Raw genomic sequence first — 20,404 nt, 5'->3', positions numbered from 1 at the left:
ATTGCAACGTAGTAATTTATTTTGTTTAGCCAAACTCTGTGAGCAATCTGTTAGCTGCTTCACTATATTCAGTGCCGTGTTGCTTCGAGAACATTGTAATTTCTCAGAGGGTTTTTACCCAACTCCCTAAATAAATAGTAATAAAAAAAGAAGTATTAACAGGTTCACAGATTCTTGCCCTGTAAATATCAGAAACAAAACAATCATTACAACAGTGAGCTTTTGTTTAAGGCGACATGATACAGGATTATAGTCATCAAATCTCTGTTTAACAAGGTGTTACCATATTACAGAGTTTACACAACTTCTTAATCCTCCTGTGTACTTTCCAAGAGCTGAGTTTAAAAAATAGAGGGAACTGGAGTGAAAGGAGAACACGTTAACACTACCTGAGCTGAGGTCAGGTACAGGCAATCTCTCCCCACCCTGTTCTCCCACTGAGCAGGTAGAGCAGCTTCCAGCTCATCCGGTGGATTCTGCTTTGTGACGCCCTTGCTATGCACAGTTGGAGAAAGTCATTAGTGATAGCACAGCAACCAACCAGCATGAATGCATAAGTGCCCTGTGCCTTGATGAGGGCAGCTCAGCTGCTTGCTTTCAGCAAGGAGGATTGTGAGCTGCCTTCCAAAAGCTAGAGCAGTGCAAGTCTCAGCTGTCTGAAAGAAGATGCATTCGCAGACTCCTTTGAGAATAGAAGAAGGGGTGGGTGGCGGGGGGGGGAGCTGCTTTCTGACAGGTTGAGAGAGAGCATTGCTCATGAATGTGCTCTACGGCAGCAAGGCTTGCTTTTCAGGGCACCTGACATATGTTGTTGGTGAGCTAAAGAAACATTTCCACAGGCCCTATTCAGTCCAGTTGGCAAAACTGCTTCATTGACACATAGGCAGGCAGCCTGTTAGTTTGGCTTCTAACAAGTTTGGTGTTGTGGGTTTTCCTTTCACTTACAGTAATTCTCTGGGGGGTGAGTATCATCTCTGTTTGTACAGTACCTATTACAATGAAGACCCATTTCTTGATTGGCACATGTAGGTGCTAGTGCAATATAAATAACAGAAGCGCAGTAAATTGTTTCCTGGTCAATGTTAGAAATTAAGTTAGGTAGGATGGCACATAAGATTTCACTGTGAATTTAATTTCTCTCTCTTGTATAAATAGTTGCTTTTTGATTTAACTTGTCACTTGTGTTTTTTTGTTTTTTTTGTTTGTTTAGTGTAAACCCTTTCCTTTTATGCTGAAAGATAAGACTGTTATACGAGTTATGCAGATATTGTTATATTAGTGTAATTTTCCCATATAGACAAATCCTAACTGTACCACTCTGGCTATGTCTCCACTGACCAAAAAAAGTTGTGTGTTCGCTACAGGTTGACTAACTTGTGTTGACTATCCTGCTGTAAAACATAGTGGAGGCAAGACTTACCATGAGGTAAACTAGGCGACGTTAGCGAATGGTGGGGGGGGGAAGTAATAGTGCTGACTTTGCTTAGCTACTCCACAGTATAAACTACAGGCGCCTTGTCTCCACTTCAGATTTTACAGTGAGATAACTATGGCATGCTAATCTCTCTGGGGGCGAGTGGGGGGGACAATCCTATTCTCCCCCCCAACACCTTTGGTCAGAGAAGACAAAGCTTCTGTCTGGCCACATGGTTGGAGAGTTCTAGGCCTTGTAATGGGTCCAGAAAATTGTTTTCTCCAGGTGTCTTCTGCATGTCAATGACTTGTATGAGGAGAATTCTAGCTACCTCCTTGAGTGGGAAACAATTTGTGTTGACAGTAGATCATCCAGCCTTGTTATATTCAGATTGTTATAGGCCCAGAACAGCAGAGTTTTTGATGAACACAGGTAAGTGAAGTTCATTTGGTGTCCTCGGTGCCCGGCTCTCTCCCCTGTCTTCAGTTTATCTCCCTATAAACATTCCATTCTGATGAAGCTTTAGCTTCACTGCTCAGCTGGAAAATGCTGACTAAATGCCTTGGTAATGCCAAATGGTCCTTTCTAGGGTAAGTACAACCTGGTTGCCCTTACTTTACTGAAGCTTACCCTACAATTATCAGGCTTTAAAATACTTCCCAGGAGTGAGACATACTCTCCTTCAGAGAGAGATGCAGAGGTACCTGAGGCTTATTTTAAATTAGCCTCCCTTAGCTAAGCATCAGTATTGGGGCCAGCTTTCCATCGCTACCAAGTCTTATGTAACTCTGTGTTCTTTATAAACATGCTGCTGCTGTTGATTCAGCCTTCGTTTCACCACCATCAGTTCAATGTTTTCGCTCACTTCCCTGTTTCTCTATTCCCAGTCCCTCTCCTTTCTCTACACAGTTCTTTGTCACGCTCCTGATTGTCGGGGAAAAAGACCACCACCTTGTCAATTGATCAGACAGCCTGAGGCTCCTTTATTGAAAAATCATCAATACATGCGTGCACACACGGAGAGACAGCGTGTCCCCTAGCAAGGGTTAAGCCGCTCTTCCGAACTGATTTTTGCCACAGCTTATAAAGCATAAAATCGCAAATTATCATATTTGCTTACACATAAATCATAACCTTATTTGGCAATCATATGACATACATTTCCGAAAAGCAATTAACATTATTCTTATATGGTAGGTATAACATATGTAAAATTGCAAGCTCTTACCTTTTACTTCCTTAAGGATGTTTTCATGACTGTCAGAAGACCCTGACATCAGTTACCCCACTTGCGGTCTTGCTGACCTGCCTCGTAAGGCCCCTTGGGACTCAGTGTCCGGTGTTCAGTTCCCGATTCTGGCCAGCTGTTGCTATGCTGATACTTAGATTATTTATGCTAACGTAGGCCTTTTCATATGTTACTGTAGGGCAGTGGTGAGCTGGTTCTTAGGGGAATTTTTCCCTTATGCTAGCAGCATGATCATGGTTTGTGTATAACGAAACTGCCTTCTGGGAGTGCAGTTCCGCAGTGGTTATGTTAGCAACTTATTTCTTATGTGTTAGTACTTTAGGCCTAAGATCTTATGATTTAATATAAGTGGATTAGATCTGTTATAAGAGGGCGGGGGGTCTATTTCCCTGTCATGATCATCTGTTCTTCCTCAACCCTCTGCACACTTCAGCCTTCTTTCACCACGAGGCTGTCTTTGTGCACACCCTTTCCTTCCCACGTTATCAACAGACTGTGCTGCTACTGCTCTTATTCAAGGCTGGGAGACAGCAGGTTGGTGACTTGTAACTGGTGCTGGCCACTCCTAGTTCCCTGGCTGACTGCAATACGGCATAGTTTGGTGAGAAGGAAGAGCCCTGAAGCAGGAGCAGTTGGGCTGAATGACAAGACGGCAGCTGCAAATACTACTCTTCCTTAATAAGTGATGCTTGTCATGTACCTGTTTGTTAACAACTTGAATAAATTTTAATATTTTACAAATTGGACACAGACTGCCCCAAATGTGTGTGTTTTCCATTTTAAAGTTATGCTGTATCCCCCTCCTCTATGTGGCCTAGTGGATAGAGCACTGGAGCAGGACTCCAGAGATGTGGGTTGTACTTTCAGCTCTAACATTGGCTCATTGTGTGACCTTGGGCAAACCGCTTCCCCTCTCTGCCTCCATTTCGTCATCTTTAAAATGGGGATGATGCTGACCTAATGCACAAAGAACACTGAGATCAAATGAAAAGTGCTATCTATGAGCTAGGTTATAAGGGGACCCTAGAGAACTTTGATAAATTCCAGATATTAATCCCATCTCCTCCCCCCCATTCAAATTTCTGTGTCATGTTTTCCTATTTTTTTCCCAAGATGACATGTCCTCAGGAGATGGGGGGATGGAGTGCATTGCCTCTAATTTATCACCTAACAGCGCCACACCCCAAAGTGTCAAAAGGAAATGCAGGCAGTTGAATGATTTTCAGGAACAAGACACTTGACAGTCTTAAAACCAACAGTGATTTGAGCTGAGGTGGTTGAGTGGGGTCATGTCTCCAGAAAATGAATTAGAAAATTTATAGACTACCTGGCCAGCATATGTGTGTGAGAGCCTGAAGGGCTGTTCTGTGTTTATAATCAACACCGGATGCCTGGAGCTGATTACTAAAATTAGAAGAAGGTACTAGGCATTTGAAGAAAGATGAAAACACTTAGTGGATTTATGGATATAGCTCAGAGGAACAACATCTCACCGGGGGTAAGAGCTCTTACCTGCCCTGACTTCTGTGGACCCCAGTAAGTTGAAGGCTTGTATCTGATGGGGGCTACTACCAGTTTCAGGCATTCAATAATCATGAGTCAGGCCCCCAAACATCTTTAGATTGGCTTAAAAAATTGAAATTTAACCCCTTCCCCTATCTCCCCCACACAAACATTTTGGCTTCTTTTTATATGCTTTCTGGTTTTTGAACCTCAGGGGCTCAACTTTTCAAGCTTTTTTGACAGTCATTTAAAAAAAAAAGGACTTTAATGTTTTCACCTGACTCCAGGAGCTTGGAGCTCTAAGAAAGAGATCAAATGTGAGAATCAAGATAAAAATCATGTGAGTTGGAAGTACTGTACGTTAATGGCACTGAAGTATCTTCGCTTAGAAGGGTGAGTTAGCAAGAAGCACATGATAAAACAAAGGTACAGGGGGTCTGTATTTGTTTTCTTACAGCAAAAATCAGCCAGATGTGATTTCTTACCTTTCTAAGTCAGCGCATATTTATAAACTTGAAATCTTCCTAATGCCATAAAAGAAGCAGCGCTGTCCCTGCATAGAGCTAAAGTGTTGTTGTCTTATTTGTATTTCATTAGCTCCTAGGGGCACCAGACAAGGATCAGGGACCCATTGTGATATATGCTGTACAGAGAGGCAGGAAATAATCCCTGTCCCAAAGAGCTCTCCATCTAGTTTTTCACAAGATGCAGCAGGAGGATGAGACACAAGGGGCTGGGGGAGGAAGAGGAGGAAACATTAAGGCTGTGTCTACACTAAACCACTTTTAGCGACATGGCTGTGTTGCCACAGCTATGCCGCTAAAAGTCGTGCAGTGTAGCCACTGTTTGTCAGCTCTCCTGCCAACAAAAAACTTCTACCCCCAGCGAGCAGCGTTTTTGTTCTTGTTCACACTGGCACTTGTTGTGGCAAAACTTGTCTTTTGGAGGTGGGGTGGAGGGGTTAATACCTCTGAAAACCAAAAATTTAATAGTTTCAATTGCCAGTGCAGACCTAGCCTTAATTGAGCCAGTTATCTTACACTAACTAGAGATCTCATTGTGAGCTGCTAGTTCCTCTCTCTTGCCAGCAAGACAGACTAGTTGGGAAAACTTCCATTCAGATGTGTATTGTCATCTAGTGGATCAAGGGCCTGGTCTACACTACGTGTTTATACTGAATTTAGCAGCTTAAACCGATTTTACGCTGCACCCGTCCACACAACGAAGCCCTTGATATCAATATAAAGAGCTCTTAAAACCAATTTCTGTACTCCTCCCCGACGAGGGGATTAGCGCTGAAATCGGTATTGCCATGTCGGATTAGGGTTAGTGTGGCCTCAATTGGATTATATTGGCCTCCGGGAGCTATCCCACAGTGCACCGTTGTGACCGCTCTGGAAAGCTATCTGAACTCGGATGCACTGGCCAGGTAGACAGGAAAAACCCCGCAAACTTTTGAATTTCATTTCCTGTTTGGCCAGCATGGAGAGCTCACCAGCACAGGTGACCACACAGAGCTCATCAGCACAGGTAACAATGCAGTCTCCTGAGAATCGAAAAAGAGCTCCAGCATGGACTGCACGGGAGGTACTGGATCTGATCGCTGTATGGGGAGAGGATTCTGTGCTAATAGAACTCCGTTCCAAAAGACGAGATGAAAAAACATTTGAAAAAATTTCCAAGGCCGTGATGCAGAGAGGCCACACCAGGGACTCAGTACAGTACCATGTGAAAGTTAAGGAGCTCAGACAAGCCCACCAGAAAACCAAAAAAGCAAATGTAAAGTCCAGGGCAGGGCCAAAAACATGCCGCTTCCGTGCTGAGCTGCATGCAATTCTAGGGGGGTCCGCCACCACTACCCCACCCCTGTCCGTGGATTCCGAGGTGGGGATGGTAATTGCAGCCATGGCTGAGGATTCTGCGGATGGGGAAGATGAGGACGAGCTTGTAGAGAGCACACAGCACTTCATTTTCCCCAACGGACAGGAGCTTTTTCTCACCGTGATGGAATTGCCCTCCCAAGCAACTATCCCAGACAATGAAGCCATGGAAGGGACCTTTGGTGAGTGTACCTTATAAATATAAGACATGGTTTAAAAGCAAGCGTTTTTTAATGATTAATTTGCCCTGAGGACTTGGGATGCATTTGCAGCCAGTACAGTTACTGTAAAAGTCTGTTAACATATCTGGGGATGGAGCGGAAATCCTCCAGGGAAATCTCCATGAAGCTCTCCTGGAGGTACTCCAAAAGCCTTTGCAGAAAGTTTCTGGGTAGTGCTGCTTTATTCTGTCCTCCATGGTAGGACACTTGACCACGCCACGCCATGCATGTAGCAAGTAATCTGGTATCATTGCATGACAAAGCCTATCTGCTTATGGTCCTGGTGATTGCTGGCATTCAAGAATATCCGTTCTTTATCTCGCTGTGTTATCCTCAGGAGAGTGATATCGTTCATGGTAGCCTGGTTGAAATTCAGGAATTTAATTAAGGAGACAGAGATGGCCATTCCTACTGGGCTGTTTGCCTGTGGCTTAAAAGAAATCCTTCCCTGCAGGTAGCCAAGCGGGGGGGAGGAGGGGACGCGATTGTCGCTGAGCTTTTCCGCGTTTGGCTAGCAGCGATCTTTTCTGCTACCAGCCATGCGGTTGGAGGGGAGGAAGGGGGTGTTTAGCAGTGATCTTCCATGATACCAGCCACGGGGTGGTTTCTGCTGCTGCACGTTGACAGGAAAGAAGCAGCACTCAACAGGCTTTGCTTGCTATTTGGGAAAGGAGGGCACTGGATAGATGAAGGCTGCAGAAAACGAAAGACAATGGCTTACTATGGCCGCATGCAAGCCGAATTCTGCTGCCCGGACCTGCGTCTGTGATCTGTAACACCAAAGCCGCAGGCACTCAATATTAAGATGCAAAATGCGACCTTGTAGTGAAAACACATGTGCTATGTAAGGTGAATAGTGTTGTTCACCGTGAAAGAGTATGACCATTGTTCTTTAAAATGTATCTTTTTAAATACTTCTCTTGCTTTTTTCCCTCCCTCATGCAGCTGCAATTTTTTCCAGCCTCCCTACTCCGTCCCGAAGGCTATCTCAGGCGGCGGAAAAAAAAAAACGTGAGAAGAAATGTTTTCGGAAATCATGGAGGTGACCCGCGATGAAAGAGCTCATCTGAATGAGCGGAAGGACATGATAGCAAAGTACAGGAAAGATGCCAGTGACCGTGAGGACAGGAGGGATGCTCGAGATGAGAGGTGGCAGCAGGAAGATCAGCGGCGGCAGGATGCAACTCTGGTGCTGCTGTGTGATCAAACTGACATGCTCTGGCATATGGTGGAGTTCAGGAACAGCAGCAGGATCACAGAGTGCCGCTGCAGCCTTTGTGTAACCACCCTCCCCCTCAACATGTTCCTTAGCCTCCTCACCTGCCAGACGAGTAAGAACTCGTGGGGGTAGGCTCTGTGCATTCGCCCATTCAACCCCAGTGGACAGCCCAACCAAAAGGCTCTCATTATTATTAAATTTTTTTAGTGGCCTTTTCCTTCCCTACTGTTCTCCTCCCAAATCCTACCCGGGCCACCTTGTCAGTTCTCTCCCTCTTTTTATAATTAAGTAATAAAGAATACATGATTTTTAAATGAGTGACTTTATTTCCTTAGAAAGCAAGCTGTGATCGAAGGGGGGTGGGGTGGCTTACAGGGAATGAGTCAATCAAGGGGGAAGGGGTTCATCAAGGAGAAACAAACACAACAGTCACACTGTACCCTGGCCAGAGACAAAACTGGTTTTCAAAGCTTCTCTAATGCGCACTGCTTCCTGGTGTGCTCTTCTAATCGTCCTGGTGTCTGGCTGTGTGTAATCAGTGGCCAGGTGATTTGCCTCAGCCTTCGACCCCGCCATAAAGGTCTCCCCCTTACTTTCACAGAGATTGTGGAGCACACAGCAAGCAGCAATAACAATGGGGACATTGGTTTGGTTGAAGTCTGAGCGAGTCAGTAATGTGCGCCACCGCGCCTTTAAACGGCCAAATGCACATTCTACCAGCATTCTGCGCTTGCTCAGCCTGTAGTTGAACAGCTCCTGACTACTGTCCAGGCTGCCTGGGTATGGCTTCATGAGCCATGGCATCAAGGGGTAGGCTAGGCTGGGTCTCCCAGGCTAACGACAGGCATTTCAACATCCCCAACTGTTTTCTGGTCTGGGAAGTAATTCCCTTGCTGCAGCCGTTTAAACAGAGTAGTGTTCCTGAAGGCGCGAGTGTCATGAACCCTTCCCGGCCATCTCACATGGATGTTGGTGAAACATCCCTTGTGATCCACCAGTGCTTGCAGCAGCATTGAAAAGTACCCCTTGTGGTTTATGTAGTGGGTGCCCTGGTGCTCCAGTACCAAGATAGGGATACAGGTTCCATCTGTCGCCCCACCACAGTTAGGGAATCCTATTGCAGCAAAGCCATCCACTATGACCTGCACATTTCCCAGAGTCACAACCTTTCGTAGCAGCAGCTTAATGATTGCTTTGGCTACTTGCATCACAGCAGCCCCCACAGTAGATTTGCCCATTCCAAATTGATTCCCAACTGACCGGTAGCTGTCTGGCGTTGCAAGCTTCCAGAGGGCTATTGCCACTCGCTTCTCAACTGTGAGGGCTGCTCTCATCTTTGTATTCTGGATTTTCAGGCCAGGGGAAAGCAAGTCACAAAGTTCCATAAAAGTGCCCTTTCTCATGCAAAAGTTTCACAGCCACTGGGAATCGTCCCACACCCGCAACACTATGCGGTCCCACCAGTTTGTGCTTGTTTCCCGGGCCCAAAATCGGCATTCAATGGCTGGAACCTGCCCCATTACCAGCAGGATCTCCAAAGCGCAGGGGCCCGCATTTTGACAGAATTCTGTGTCCATGTATTCATCACTCTCGTCGCTGCTCTGCCGTAGCTGCTGCCTCCTCGCCTGGCTTTTCAGGTTCCTGTTCAGCAGTGACTGCATGAGAATGCGCGAGGTGTTTAAAACGTCCATGATTGCTGTCTTGAGCTCAGCAGGGTCCTTGCTTGCCGTGGAATGGCGTCTGCACGGTTCACCAGGAAAAAAGGCGCGAAACGGTTATCTGCTGCTTTCAGGGAGGGAGGTGTGAGGCTGTACCCAGAACCACCCGTGACAATGTTTTTTGCCCCATCAGGCACTGAGATCTCAACCCAGCATTCCAATGGGCAGGGGAGACTGCGGGAACTGTGGGATAGCTACGAGATAGCTACCCACAGTGCAACGCTCCAGAAATCGACACTAGCCTCGGTACAAGGATGCACACCGCCGAGTTAATGTGCTCAGTGTGGCCGCGTGCACTTGACTTTATACAATCTGTTTTACAAAACCAGTTTCTGTAAAATCGGAATAATTCCATAGTGTAGACATACCCAAGGAGTAAAGAAAAATGTAGTCTGTCACTATTCAACTACATACCACTTTGTAGCATTGAATGAGTGTTTCCTTCCGGCCTGGCTGGATGTGCTTGATCTGTGTCTCCCCCACTTGGTTTGATTGAATTGGGTATTTATGGGTTGAAAAGCACTTACATTTTAATGACTCTTTAAACTGACAATCTATTCCTTTTTACCGCACTCCTCTGTTGGACTCTGAAACTCTAATAAAACTAATTGCATGTCTTTTATTTTCATAACTGTGCAAACCCCCTGGAAGACCTTCCTTGTCCTCTCCCCCCACAAACCCCTAGGTAAACGCTCTGAGCTGCGCACGGTAGCTAGGATTGCATAGCAACTGTTGCTTCAGGTATCTTTTGACAGCTGTGGTGCCCCTTTTTAAACCTTTATCTTTTTTCCTAGTTAAAAGCCAGCATGAGTAGGCCATTTTAATCCTTTCTGGCAGACAGATGAGCTAATGAAATGTTCTTTTCTGTTTGACTTAAATCTGTTCCTCTTGGCAATACTGTTTCAGGCTTTCACTCTAACTAGCCAAACATATTTCTTTTTAAAGAAAGCAAGTTTTTTACACTGGGAAAACCCCTTGATTGTGACCAGAGTGGAGTGATTTAAATCTAAATGCACCTAATTTACAACTTTTGCTGTTGTAACTTTAGATTAAAATTTAGTTACGCATGCTGCTTCGTAAGAAGAACAGTACTGGAAGGACATCTTATTTGTATTTTACAAAACTGCTATAGGCAAAGAACAAAACATTGAAAATTAAAGCCCAAATCCTGCACACATTCAAGCAGGTATGTAACTTCGCTCACCCAAGTAGTTCCATTGAATTCAATAGCTCTGCTCATGTGCTTAAAGTTAAGCTTGTGCATAAGTGTTTGCAGCATCAGAGGCTGCTGTATTTTTAATTATTCTTTTCTTTAGAGGCATCACTTGAAAACAAAACTGCTTCAGTATTTAATGATATGTTTAGGTTTTTCAATGCATTAACAAAGGAATTGGAACTCTTTACACACAGGCCAACAGTTTCAAAAATAGGACCCTACAATCAGGATTCTAGGAAAATTTAGGCACCTCAGAGTGGGATTTTCAAAAGCATCTAAGAACTTGTCTATGCTTAAAATGCTGCAGCACTTCAGTGTAGATATTACATACACCAATGGGAGGACTTCTCCTGTCAGCATAGGTAACCCACCTCTCCGAGAGGTGGTAGCTAGGTTGACGGGAGAATTCTCCCATCAACCTAGTGCTGTTTACACTTGGGGGTTAGGTCAGTTTAATTGTTGTTCAGGGGTGTGGATTTTCATACTGAGTGACATTGTTATACAGACCCAAGTGACTTCATGCTGATGGAGTATAGCCTAGCTGAAACACTTTCAGCTTTCTTGATTTGTAGCTATAGAACGTGTGAGAAGATGGCATTGGTTGCAAATCTGGCACAGGCTGTTTACCTATAAATGTTGTATTTTGTGCTTGTATTCTACTATGAAACTAAAGGAACAAGCACAAAACATCTACTTTGACAATTAAGGCTGGGGAGGGGAGAAATGGCATTAGCAATTTACAATATAAATTGTGATTTTTTTTTTTTAATGACTGCACCCTGATTGTGACCTAACAGATCTGATGTAAGAACTCTTCCTGTTTTCAAATTCAAGTAATTTTAAAGTGCAGAGTAGAAGTAAACTGCACCATGTGCTCAATGAATTGAGAAGCAACATGGATAGGTCATGCTGGAATTAGGGTAAGAGAAAACATGTCCATATATAATCTGATAATCGCTGGAAAGTTGTATTGGAAAGTAGCTCAAGTAACTTCGTATTACAGAATATTGTTTGCCATAGGACTTTTTAAACTTCCTGTGATGATTCTATCTGCAATGTGATGATTTGAAGGGCTGCTTTGTATTGAATTTTGCTTCAACTCCTCCAGCTAAAGTCCGTATCGTAGGTCATGGATTTCTTCTGGCTGCTAATTTTTATTTAACATCCAACTTAGAAACTACCAGTGCTGAGGAGCAAAAGTTAAAAGTAGTTCTGAGAGCATTCAAAACAGCTGAAATTTGAACACCACAACTGAACTTAGCTGTCATTGTTTAAATTTAAAGCATGTAATAAATCATCTTGATTAAAGCCAAACAGGACAGAACATTGTTTTCTTGATACTTTCCAGGTTGTACAGTCATGGATTGTTTTCCAAACTGCAAAAAGCTTTTGAAGACATCTGTGATTGAGTGGGAGGGAGGAGTGATTTAGAATTTATGGAACTGATTGTTAGTTTAGCTAGTTCTTAGTTACACAAGAACACAGAGTTTCTCACAGAGGTCCTCCAGTACACTCTTCTGAAATTTCTGTGCCAAGGGCTAGGATAGCTTTAGGTGAGTCATAAAGTCCAGAGGGGGAGCTTTAAAAACTGATTCAAAATGATCTCTAAAAGTGAGAGACTAATGTATGAATTCTGTGCCCTAATATCAGAGGGGTAGCCGTGTTACTCTGGATCTGTAAAAAGCGACAGAGTCCCGCGGCACCTTATAGTTAACAGAAGTATTGAAGCATAAGGTTTCGTGGGTGAATACCCACTTCGTCAGATGCGTCTAACAAAGTGGGTGTTCACCCACAAAAGCTCATGTTCCAATACTTCTGTTAGTCTATAAGGTGCCACAGGACTCTCTGTTGCTCTGTGCCCTAATTCACTCTCGAATCTTAGTTTCTTTTTGGTTCATTGACTGTGTCACTATTTCTCTCCTGCTTCACTGTTGGAATTTTAAGGTTGAATTTTGTTTTTAATAAATAACATGTTTTTCGGCACAATGGCTGCTGCTCTATAGACATTCCAACGGTGTTCCTAAAATAGTGTAGAACACATCCTTTGGCTAAAAAAATATTGCTCTGTGGCAATACCTGAAGAAACTCAAATAATATGGAGGATGTTGTCATCTTCTGAAAGTTAGACAAGTTTTTAGAAACATAACGTGTGGAATTAAAATTTGTAGTGTCACCTTTTTAATCTGCTGATGAGTGTCAAAGATGAACAAAGGAAAACATCACCTTGAACAGCAAGATCTTACTGATTTTTTTTTACTTTCATATTTTAGACTTAATAACAATAACAATCAAATTTGTACAGTAGATAGCTCTGATGTTTAAAGGCTCTTCCTGTTAGTTTGAAAAATGGACTGATGAAGGGAAGATTCTAAGGGTGTGTAGTAGCACTGATCACTGCAGAAGCAAAAAGGAATGATAACCTGTGTGTCACTCGTGTAACCATACATCAAAGTAGTTGGTTAGAATTTGCAGCAAACAAATAATTTAAAGTGAGAAACTCTTTTTAGTGAATCTGTTTTATTGCTGCCTTTGAACTATGTTGAAAATTTTGCAGTGCAGAAGGCATTAATTACTACATGCTTAACTTTGCACCAAACTAACCCTCTCATTATTCCATTATCTCTCAATTGGTCACACACTGGGAATCAAATGTGTGTGACACGGCTTCCATTCAGGAAAGGTGAATGGGGACCTGTACGCGCTGCTTTTCTAATGCTCTTTGTAACTACTTTTGAGAAGTAGATGACTCATTCAGGGGAAAGCCACAGTCCAGTACAGTGGTAAATGTAGCCTAAAAAAGTTGAGTGCAGTACAGCCATCCTGGCTCTGTGAAAATGTAACTGTCTCTTAATACCGTAGGAATTATTTATGTTAATTACTTGGTTACTGTATACTTTTCCTAACCTTTCAATGACCTGATCTTAATGAGGCCCTGCTAGACAGGAAGAAAAAGAAATTCTACAAAAGCAGGGCAAAGTTGGAGCTGCCTGAGGGCTTTGTGTCTTCCCTCTTGTAGCATGTGCATTTTAGCTTTCAAATAACACATCTGAATGAATTTTCTTTCTGAATATCAATCTTTAGCTGCTGAGTTTCCCCAAATCATGTTGTTTCTCCACACTTGACTGCAGACCTTTCACCAAGCCCCTTTCAAACGGTCAGAATAAATGGTCGTTAAATGATTTACAGAGGGGTGGTATAAATTAGGGGCTACTAGAAGCAAAGAACGGGGATTTGGGGCTACTACACTGTAGTCCTGGCTCTGAAGCCTCACTTCACGTGAAAGTCGCTATGGTCCAATCTTGATGGGTCAATGGGTAGATATGCTGGAGGGTAGGGATAGGGTACAAAGGGACCTGGACAAATCAGAGGATTGGGTGAAAAGAAATCTGAGGTTCAACAAGGACAAGTGCACTTAGGGCGGAAGAATCCCATGCACTGCTACATACTAGGGACTGAATGGCTAGGCAGCAGTTCTGCAGAAAAGGACCTAGGGGTTACAGTGGCTGAGAAGCTGGATATGGGTCAACAGTGTGCCCTTGTTGCCAAGAAGGCTAACGGTATTTTAGGCTGTATATAGGGTGACCAGACAGCAAATGTGAAAAATTGGGACGGGGTGGGGTGTAATAGGAGCCTATATAAGAAAAAGACCCCAAAATCGGGACTGTCCCTATAAAACCGGGACATCTGGTGACTCTAGCTGTATAAGTAGGGGTATTGCCAGCAGATGGAGGGACAAGATCATTCCCCTCTATTTGACATTGGTGAGGCCTCATCTGGAGTACTGTGTCCAGTCCACCCTACAAGAAGGATGTGGAAAAATTGGAAAGAGTCCAGCGGAGAGCCACACAAATTATTAAGGGGCTGGAGCACGACTTATGAGGAGGGAACTGGGATTGTTTAGTCTACAGAAGAGAAGAATGAGGGGGGATTCCAAAGAGGATGGATCTAGACTGTTCTCAGTGGTAGCAGATGACAGAACAAGGAGTAATGGTCTCAAGTTGCAGTGGGGGAGGTTTAGGCTGGATATTAGGAAAAACTTTTTCACTAGGAGGGTGGTGTAGCATTGGAATGGGTTACCTAGGGAGGTGGTGGAATCTCCTTCCTTAGAGGTTCTTAAGGTTAGGCTTCACAAAGCCCTGGCTGGGATGATTTAGTTGGGGATTGGTTCTGCTTTGAGCAGGGGGTTGGACTAGATGACCTCCTGAAGTCCCTTCCAACCCTGATATTCTATGAACAAGGGGAGATACGGCTTTCATTCAGGTTAGCTTCATAAAGTTAGTTTAATATGACTGAAAAGCCCTTTCGGGATGCCTACACTAGGGAAAAGGCCTTTTAAAAAAAATGGCTAGCTCACACACCTCTTCCTACAGTAGAGCAGGCCTTAATGTTGATTAAAACACAAGATGGCATATTTGTAGGTGTTGAAAGAGGTTTTGAATCTGAGTACAGCTATTGGGCATTCCATATTTTATGGGTACTTGAGTGATTACCTATTGCATTGCAGTTTGGCACATTAAATTAGTGTATGTCATTAGAACTTTACCAGGTAACTCAGAGCTGACTTTTGAAAGTGGGGAGAGAACTGTTGTAAAATGTGTGCATTTGTCTTTAAGACAATCCTGGACAAAGAGGGGAACTTCCAAGTGCTAGACATCTTTAAAAATCAGGAACTTATCCAGGTGCCTAGGGTGGATTTAGGAGACTCATTTCAGTTGTTAGAAATTTTGGCCCCTGAATCTCGTCTGTTCTGAAATGAAAGCAGGTTTCACTACAATAGAAAGACCCATTTCTGGATCAGCTTTCTATCACATTTCCTAAGGGTGGTAGCAAAGGGGTGGCAGGCAGCATTTGTGTAGACTCAAGAGGAAAGGTAGTCTTGTCGAGAGGAAAGAACAGTGGCTAGGGCGCTAGCCTAGCATTTGCGAGACATTCATTAAGTTCCTGCTCTACCAGATTTCATATGTGACCTTGAGTAAATCCTTTAGGGCATGTCTATGCTGCTACGGCACAGCTATGGCAATGCAGCTGTGCCACAGGAGTGGGCCAGTGGTCGACAACCTCAGGGCCCCCCAGAGGATTCCAGAGGCCTAGGGCAAAGCAGGGGACCTGTGGTGCTCGTACTCACCCGGTGGTGGTCCAGGTCTTCGGCGGCATTTCGGTGATGGGGGGCCCTTTAGTTGCTCCGCATCTTCGGCAGCACTGAAGGGCCCCCCGCCACTGAAATGCTGCTGACGACCCGGACCGCCACCAGGCCAAGGCTCGTGGGGCCACTGTGGGGTCTGGGACCTGGGGCAAATTTGCCCTATTTGTACCGCCCGCTCTTGTGCGGCCCTGGGCAACCTGCGCCGCTTCCTGCAGCTCCCATTGGCTGGGAATGGCAAACAGCAGCCGCTGGGAGCTGTGCCTGCAGATATTAAATGTAAACAAACTATCTCACAGCCCACCAGCAGATTACCCTCACAGGCCGTAGGTTGCCCTCCACTGGTATAGACCGTTCCTACGTCAACGGAAGGGTCGTTCCTATCAATGCAGTTCATCCACTTCTCTGAGAGGCATTACTGCACCTACAGCAGGGATTAGGTCACCCTAACAGTGGCACTCAGGGCAGTTTCTCTTCACAACCCTGAGCGACGTAGCTATGTCAAATTAATTGTTAAGTGTAGGCCAGGTCTTATTTCTCTGTGCCTCCATTCCTCATCTGTAAAATGGGGATAGTAGCATTTTCCTGTCACAATAGGGGTGTCTGAGAGGAAGAAGACTGTGAGTGCTGAAATACTATGGCAATAGAGGCTATTGGTTAAAACAACAGCACTTGGGTAGCAATGATAGAAACCTAAAGAAAAATACTAAACATGAATGGCTATAGAGGCTTGATATGCAAAAAAAAAAAAAAAGATTCCACAGAACTGGGTTGGACAGAGCTATAAGCAATGCTTGGAATGGCAGAACAAAGGTCAGAAACTCTTCAATATTTCTTAATCCGCCTCATTTCTCCCTTTGCCCAGAGCACTTTTCCAATTTTATTGTAGGCCTCATACTGCTGCAGGCCATATAGTTACTGAAGTATGTTTCCATTCAACCAAGAAGGTAATATTTACCCACCAGATAGAATGTTTAGAGGAACAGTTTGGCTCTGCGTTTGGAGTGCTGCATATTGAATGTAGCATGTATAGAGCTATTTGCAGAGAACCCTTTCTCTGTGTGTGTGTTTTACACCATATGAGTTTGAAAACCTACTGCAGGGGTTGACAACCTTTCAGAAATGGTGTGCTGAGCCTTCATTTATTCACTCTAATTTAAGGTTTTGTGTGCCAGTCATACATTGTAATGTTTTTAGAAGATCTCTTTCTATATATTTCTATAATATATAACTAAACTATTGTCTGTAAAGTAAATAAGGTTAAAATGTTTAAGAAGCTTCTTTTAAAATTAAATTAAAATGCAGAGCCACCCGGACTAGTGGCCAGGACCCGGGCAGTGTGAGTGCCACTGAAAATCAGCTCGCGTGCTGCAGGTTGCCTACCCCTGACATATTGTATTTTCAATTTTTTTCTCCCATGGATAGGTATGTAAACAAATACAAGAATACTTGGAGCACAGGAAATCTCCATTGGAAGGAAAAACCTAAGAACATGGTATAAGCTTCAACTTGCCAGCTTGTTTCTGGGATCCAGACCTTTCATGTCTAGCTTCAGATAGAAAGACCTTTTTTCTTTTTTCCATGGGGGAGTTGTGAAGGATGGAAAGTAGGCCTTTCCGATGGCAACCTGAATGCAGTATAAAATTGCAATGAATGTGTATAACTGAAAAATGATTAGACTTTGATTAAACCAACTTGAGTGTTGAAAAATAATACTTTTAGTGCAGGATGTTGAAGAGAAGTCACTTTAATCACAGCTGACTAGTTCCATATTGAAAGAGAACGCATCCATGTGAGTAAGTTAGGGCTTCTATATATATGTTAGGGAAAACTTTCAGCAGTGTAACAAAATCTCTTTAAAATTGATCTAATTATATTGGCGCAAACTTCTGATTTAAATCTTTTCAATTGATTCAGGTTTCCAAGTGTGAACCAGACCTAAATCTGGCAGTCACTAACCTTTTGTGGTAAATTATTTTAGGACATTTCTCCACTGCAGAGTTAATTTGGCTCATTGGTATCTGAGTTAGTATAGCCTGGGTGCGAGCAGCCACTCTGCAAAGCAATACCTGAGTTTTGTGTCCTTGTTGTTGCCCAAGCTTTAGACTATATCCCTAGATGAGCCATCAGCCCTGGCTGAAATGTGAGAGAAAGGGGGGAATTGTGTTTGAAGGGTAGGGGAATTAAGGATAAAACATGAGTGAGAGCCAGAGGTAACTCTGAAGTGAAAACATACCTTAAAAGTTGGTGTGTAAAAGGGAAATGACAATGTTTTTTAAAACTTCTTTAGCCCCTGTGAAAGCCTGAAAGGGAGTGATTTTTCTTTTTAAAAGAAGTAAATTAAATTGGCATTAATAATTCAGGTCTTGTTGGCCATGAGACTTTGGTGATGCAAGTATTTGCTCTAATCACTAGGCAACACAACTTCAAAAGTACCACTGAAGCAATTTATACTTTTTAAGGTGTATTTCTCCCTCGCCACACGTAACCCAACATATTGTGTGTGCATATTTAAAAACAAAACAAAAAAAACCACAGGGGTATATGCATAGTAGTGTTGATAGTTTTGGTAGCATGGTAAGATTTTTCTGTTTTGGGCACTTGTATAACATTACTGAATATTTGTAATTTCAAGTCTCCACTTGCCCAATCCAGTGAAATTGGTGGTACTAATCTCTTCATTGCTCCCTTTTTAATTTTACTAGGGTCTGTTGAATCATTGTCATGACAGGGGCACCTTGCAAGGCATATGACAGAGGTTGAGGAAGGGTATTATGGTCTTGTCTTTTAAGCTTGTAATTTGATCTAACTAGCAGTAGGAGTATTGAGCTTCTCTCATTTAGGTGGCCAGCACTGCAGAAGGGACTAAGAGTACTTGGGTACCTACTTGGTTAGAGACCTATGGAGTGTCAGTGCTGCTGGAAAAGAAAACAAGAGGGACATATTTGCACTAGAAAGAGCTGAAATTCTGGCTAAAATGATATACAGGCACTCATCTTCAACACATCATTCATGAAAAGAATGGGTTAAGTGCGTGTGTTAGTTGATTTCTTGAAGCCAGTTTTTACTCGACAGTAACATGATTTTCCTGATAGGTCTATCTATATACTATAGAATGCTCAGAAATTGAGGTGTTTTCCTGTCCCTTTCCATGAGAAATCTGGGAGAATCTGAGGTTTTTAAACAAAGGTATTGAATAAATTGATGTCAGTGATGGCTAAAACCCCAACATGACCAGAAAGGCATTTGTCAATAGATAAGAGAAGTGTGTATTTTTAATAGGTTACAGTTTTTCTATGGACTCCATTATATACCCAATCATTAGGAGTATATATTTTAAAATAGACTCTTATTTAAAGCAGTTACATTTTGAGTTAGCACTATAGCTACTGCCTTGTTCTCTCTATTTAAATAGCAAATGCTTAGGTTCAGAACAGTTTTTTTCCCAAAAAAGATAACTTGCTGTAGAAATGGCTTGTTTTTTCCAGTATATATTTCTATTATCTGAGAAGTTAAATGTCACAGTTCATAGTTTAGCAGATTGTTTTGCTTAGATACATGCTTATCTTGGATTTTTTGTTCACTTCTGAAACCATGTGCAGAATAAAACTCTTAAAATAGAAGCAGATTCTCTTTTCATATTGAAATACAGTTTTCCTACAGAATGCAATTGCATCTCCCAGGATGTGCTGCCAAGCTTTCCACTATGTATAAAAATGCTAATGAATTCCAACATCTGCTTCTATAAGATCCTGAACAAATGTTTAATAGATAAATTATTGTTAAGCAGATGCAGTCAATCTAATTCAAGATGGCTGCAAAGATGGGATTACTTAGTTGTAAGGCAGAAAGCAAATTCTAAATCAGAGAAAAGTAGGTGGATGGTTAAACTCAAGGAACAAGTTATTTAGACCACTCTTTTTTGAAAAGGCCACTGGTGTCTTTAGACTTCCCTGGAAGTGTATTAGTGTTCTTAATTTATCTGCACTTGTGTATCAGGGAACTGCCATTGTATATCCAAAGGAAGAACCAAGTTGTGGGTCTTGCTGATACTTGATCGCCGAACCAAATTTTGAATGTCTTGTCTAACCATATTCTAAGACTTTCCTGATCATGGGATTGATGTGCACTCCTTCAGCTACTGATAGCTGTTTGAATACTAGAATAAAAATGTAGGGATTTATCAGAGGGAAGATAGGAGAACAAATAGAGAGGTCTTGTTCTTTCCCATATCTCACTGCACTTTGTATCTTCTGATTTTGCATTATATTTTATAGGCTCTTCTTTTTACAACCTCTTTATGTTTATGGTGACTGATTTTTAGGTCGGGTTTTTGTATTTAAACATTTTACAACCATCTGAGCCTGAGCTGCACTGCAAAGACGCTGCACTGGGTGAGCTGAATATGGGATAACAGCAGCAAGGATATACAAGGGCCAGTGGTGTTCAGTACTGTTCTAAAAAACATGCTTAAAATCTGCTTGGGTTTATTTGGATGGATTTGGGGGAAGAGGAATTTACTCAAGCTTTTTCTCCCTCCCTTTCAATCCCTCTCTTTCAAATTTCTTGATGATTTTTAAAGCACTTTTATTATTTATCTGCCACAATCATCTCTACTGAAGTAACACCCAAAGGACCCACCCAGGGATTTGGGTCTCATTATGCTAGGCATTTTACCGAGATGCGCTAATTAAAAATAAATTGGACAGATTTTTATTTTGTAAATTTATCTTAATACCACATAGAAGAATCTTATAAATGTTCTGTGCTATGGAAACAAGCTCCTTTTGAGATCCTTGCAGGGAAAATACTACTCAATTGCAAATCATCACTTTTTTTTTTTT

The 20,404-nt window shown here is 42.8% G+C and overlaps 1 protein-coding gene across 3 annotated transcripts in view; it reads left to right on the top strand.

The window, feature by feature from the left end:
* Positions 1-20,404, top strand: part of CCNJL (cyclin J like) — a 52,434-nt gene that overhangs the window by 26,727 nt on the left and 5,303 nt on the right. The window lies entirely within an intron of this gene.

This window comes from Gopherus evgoodei, chromosome 8 (genome assembly GCF_007399415.2).
Source record: "Gopherus evgoodei ecotype Sinaloan lineage chromosome 8, rGopEvg1_v1.p, whole genome shotgun sequence".
NCBI classification, from domain to species: Eukaryota; Metazoa; Chordata; order Testudines; family Testudinidae; genus Gopherus; species Gopherus evgoodei.
Note: the sequence above shows the minus strand (reverse complement) of the source record. Positions and strands in the feature narration are given on the sequence as shown.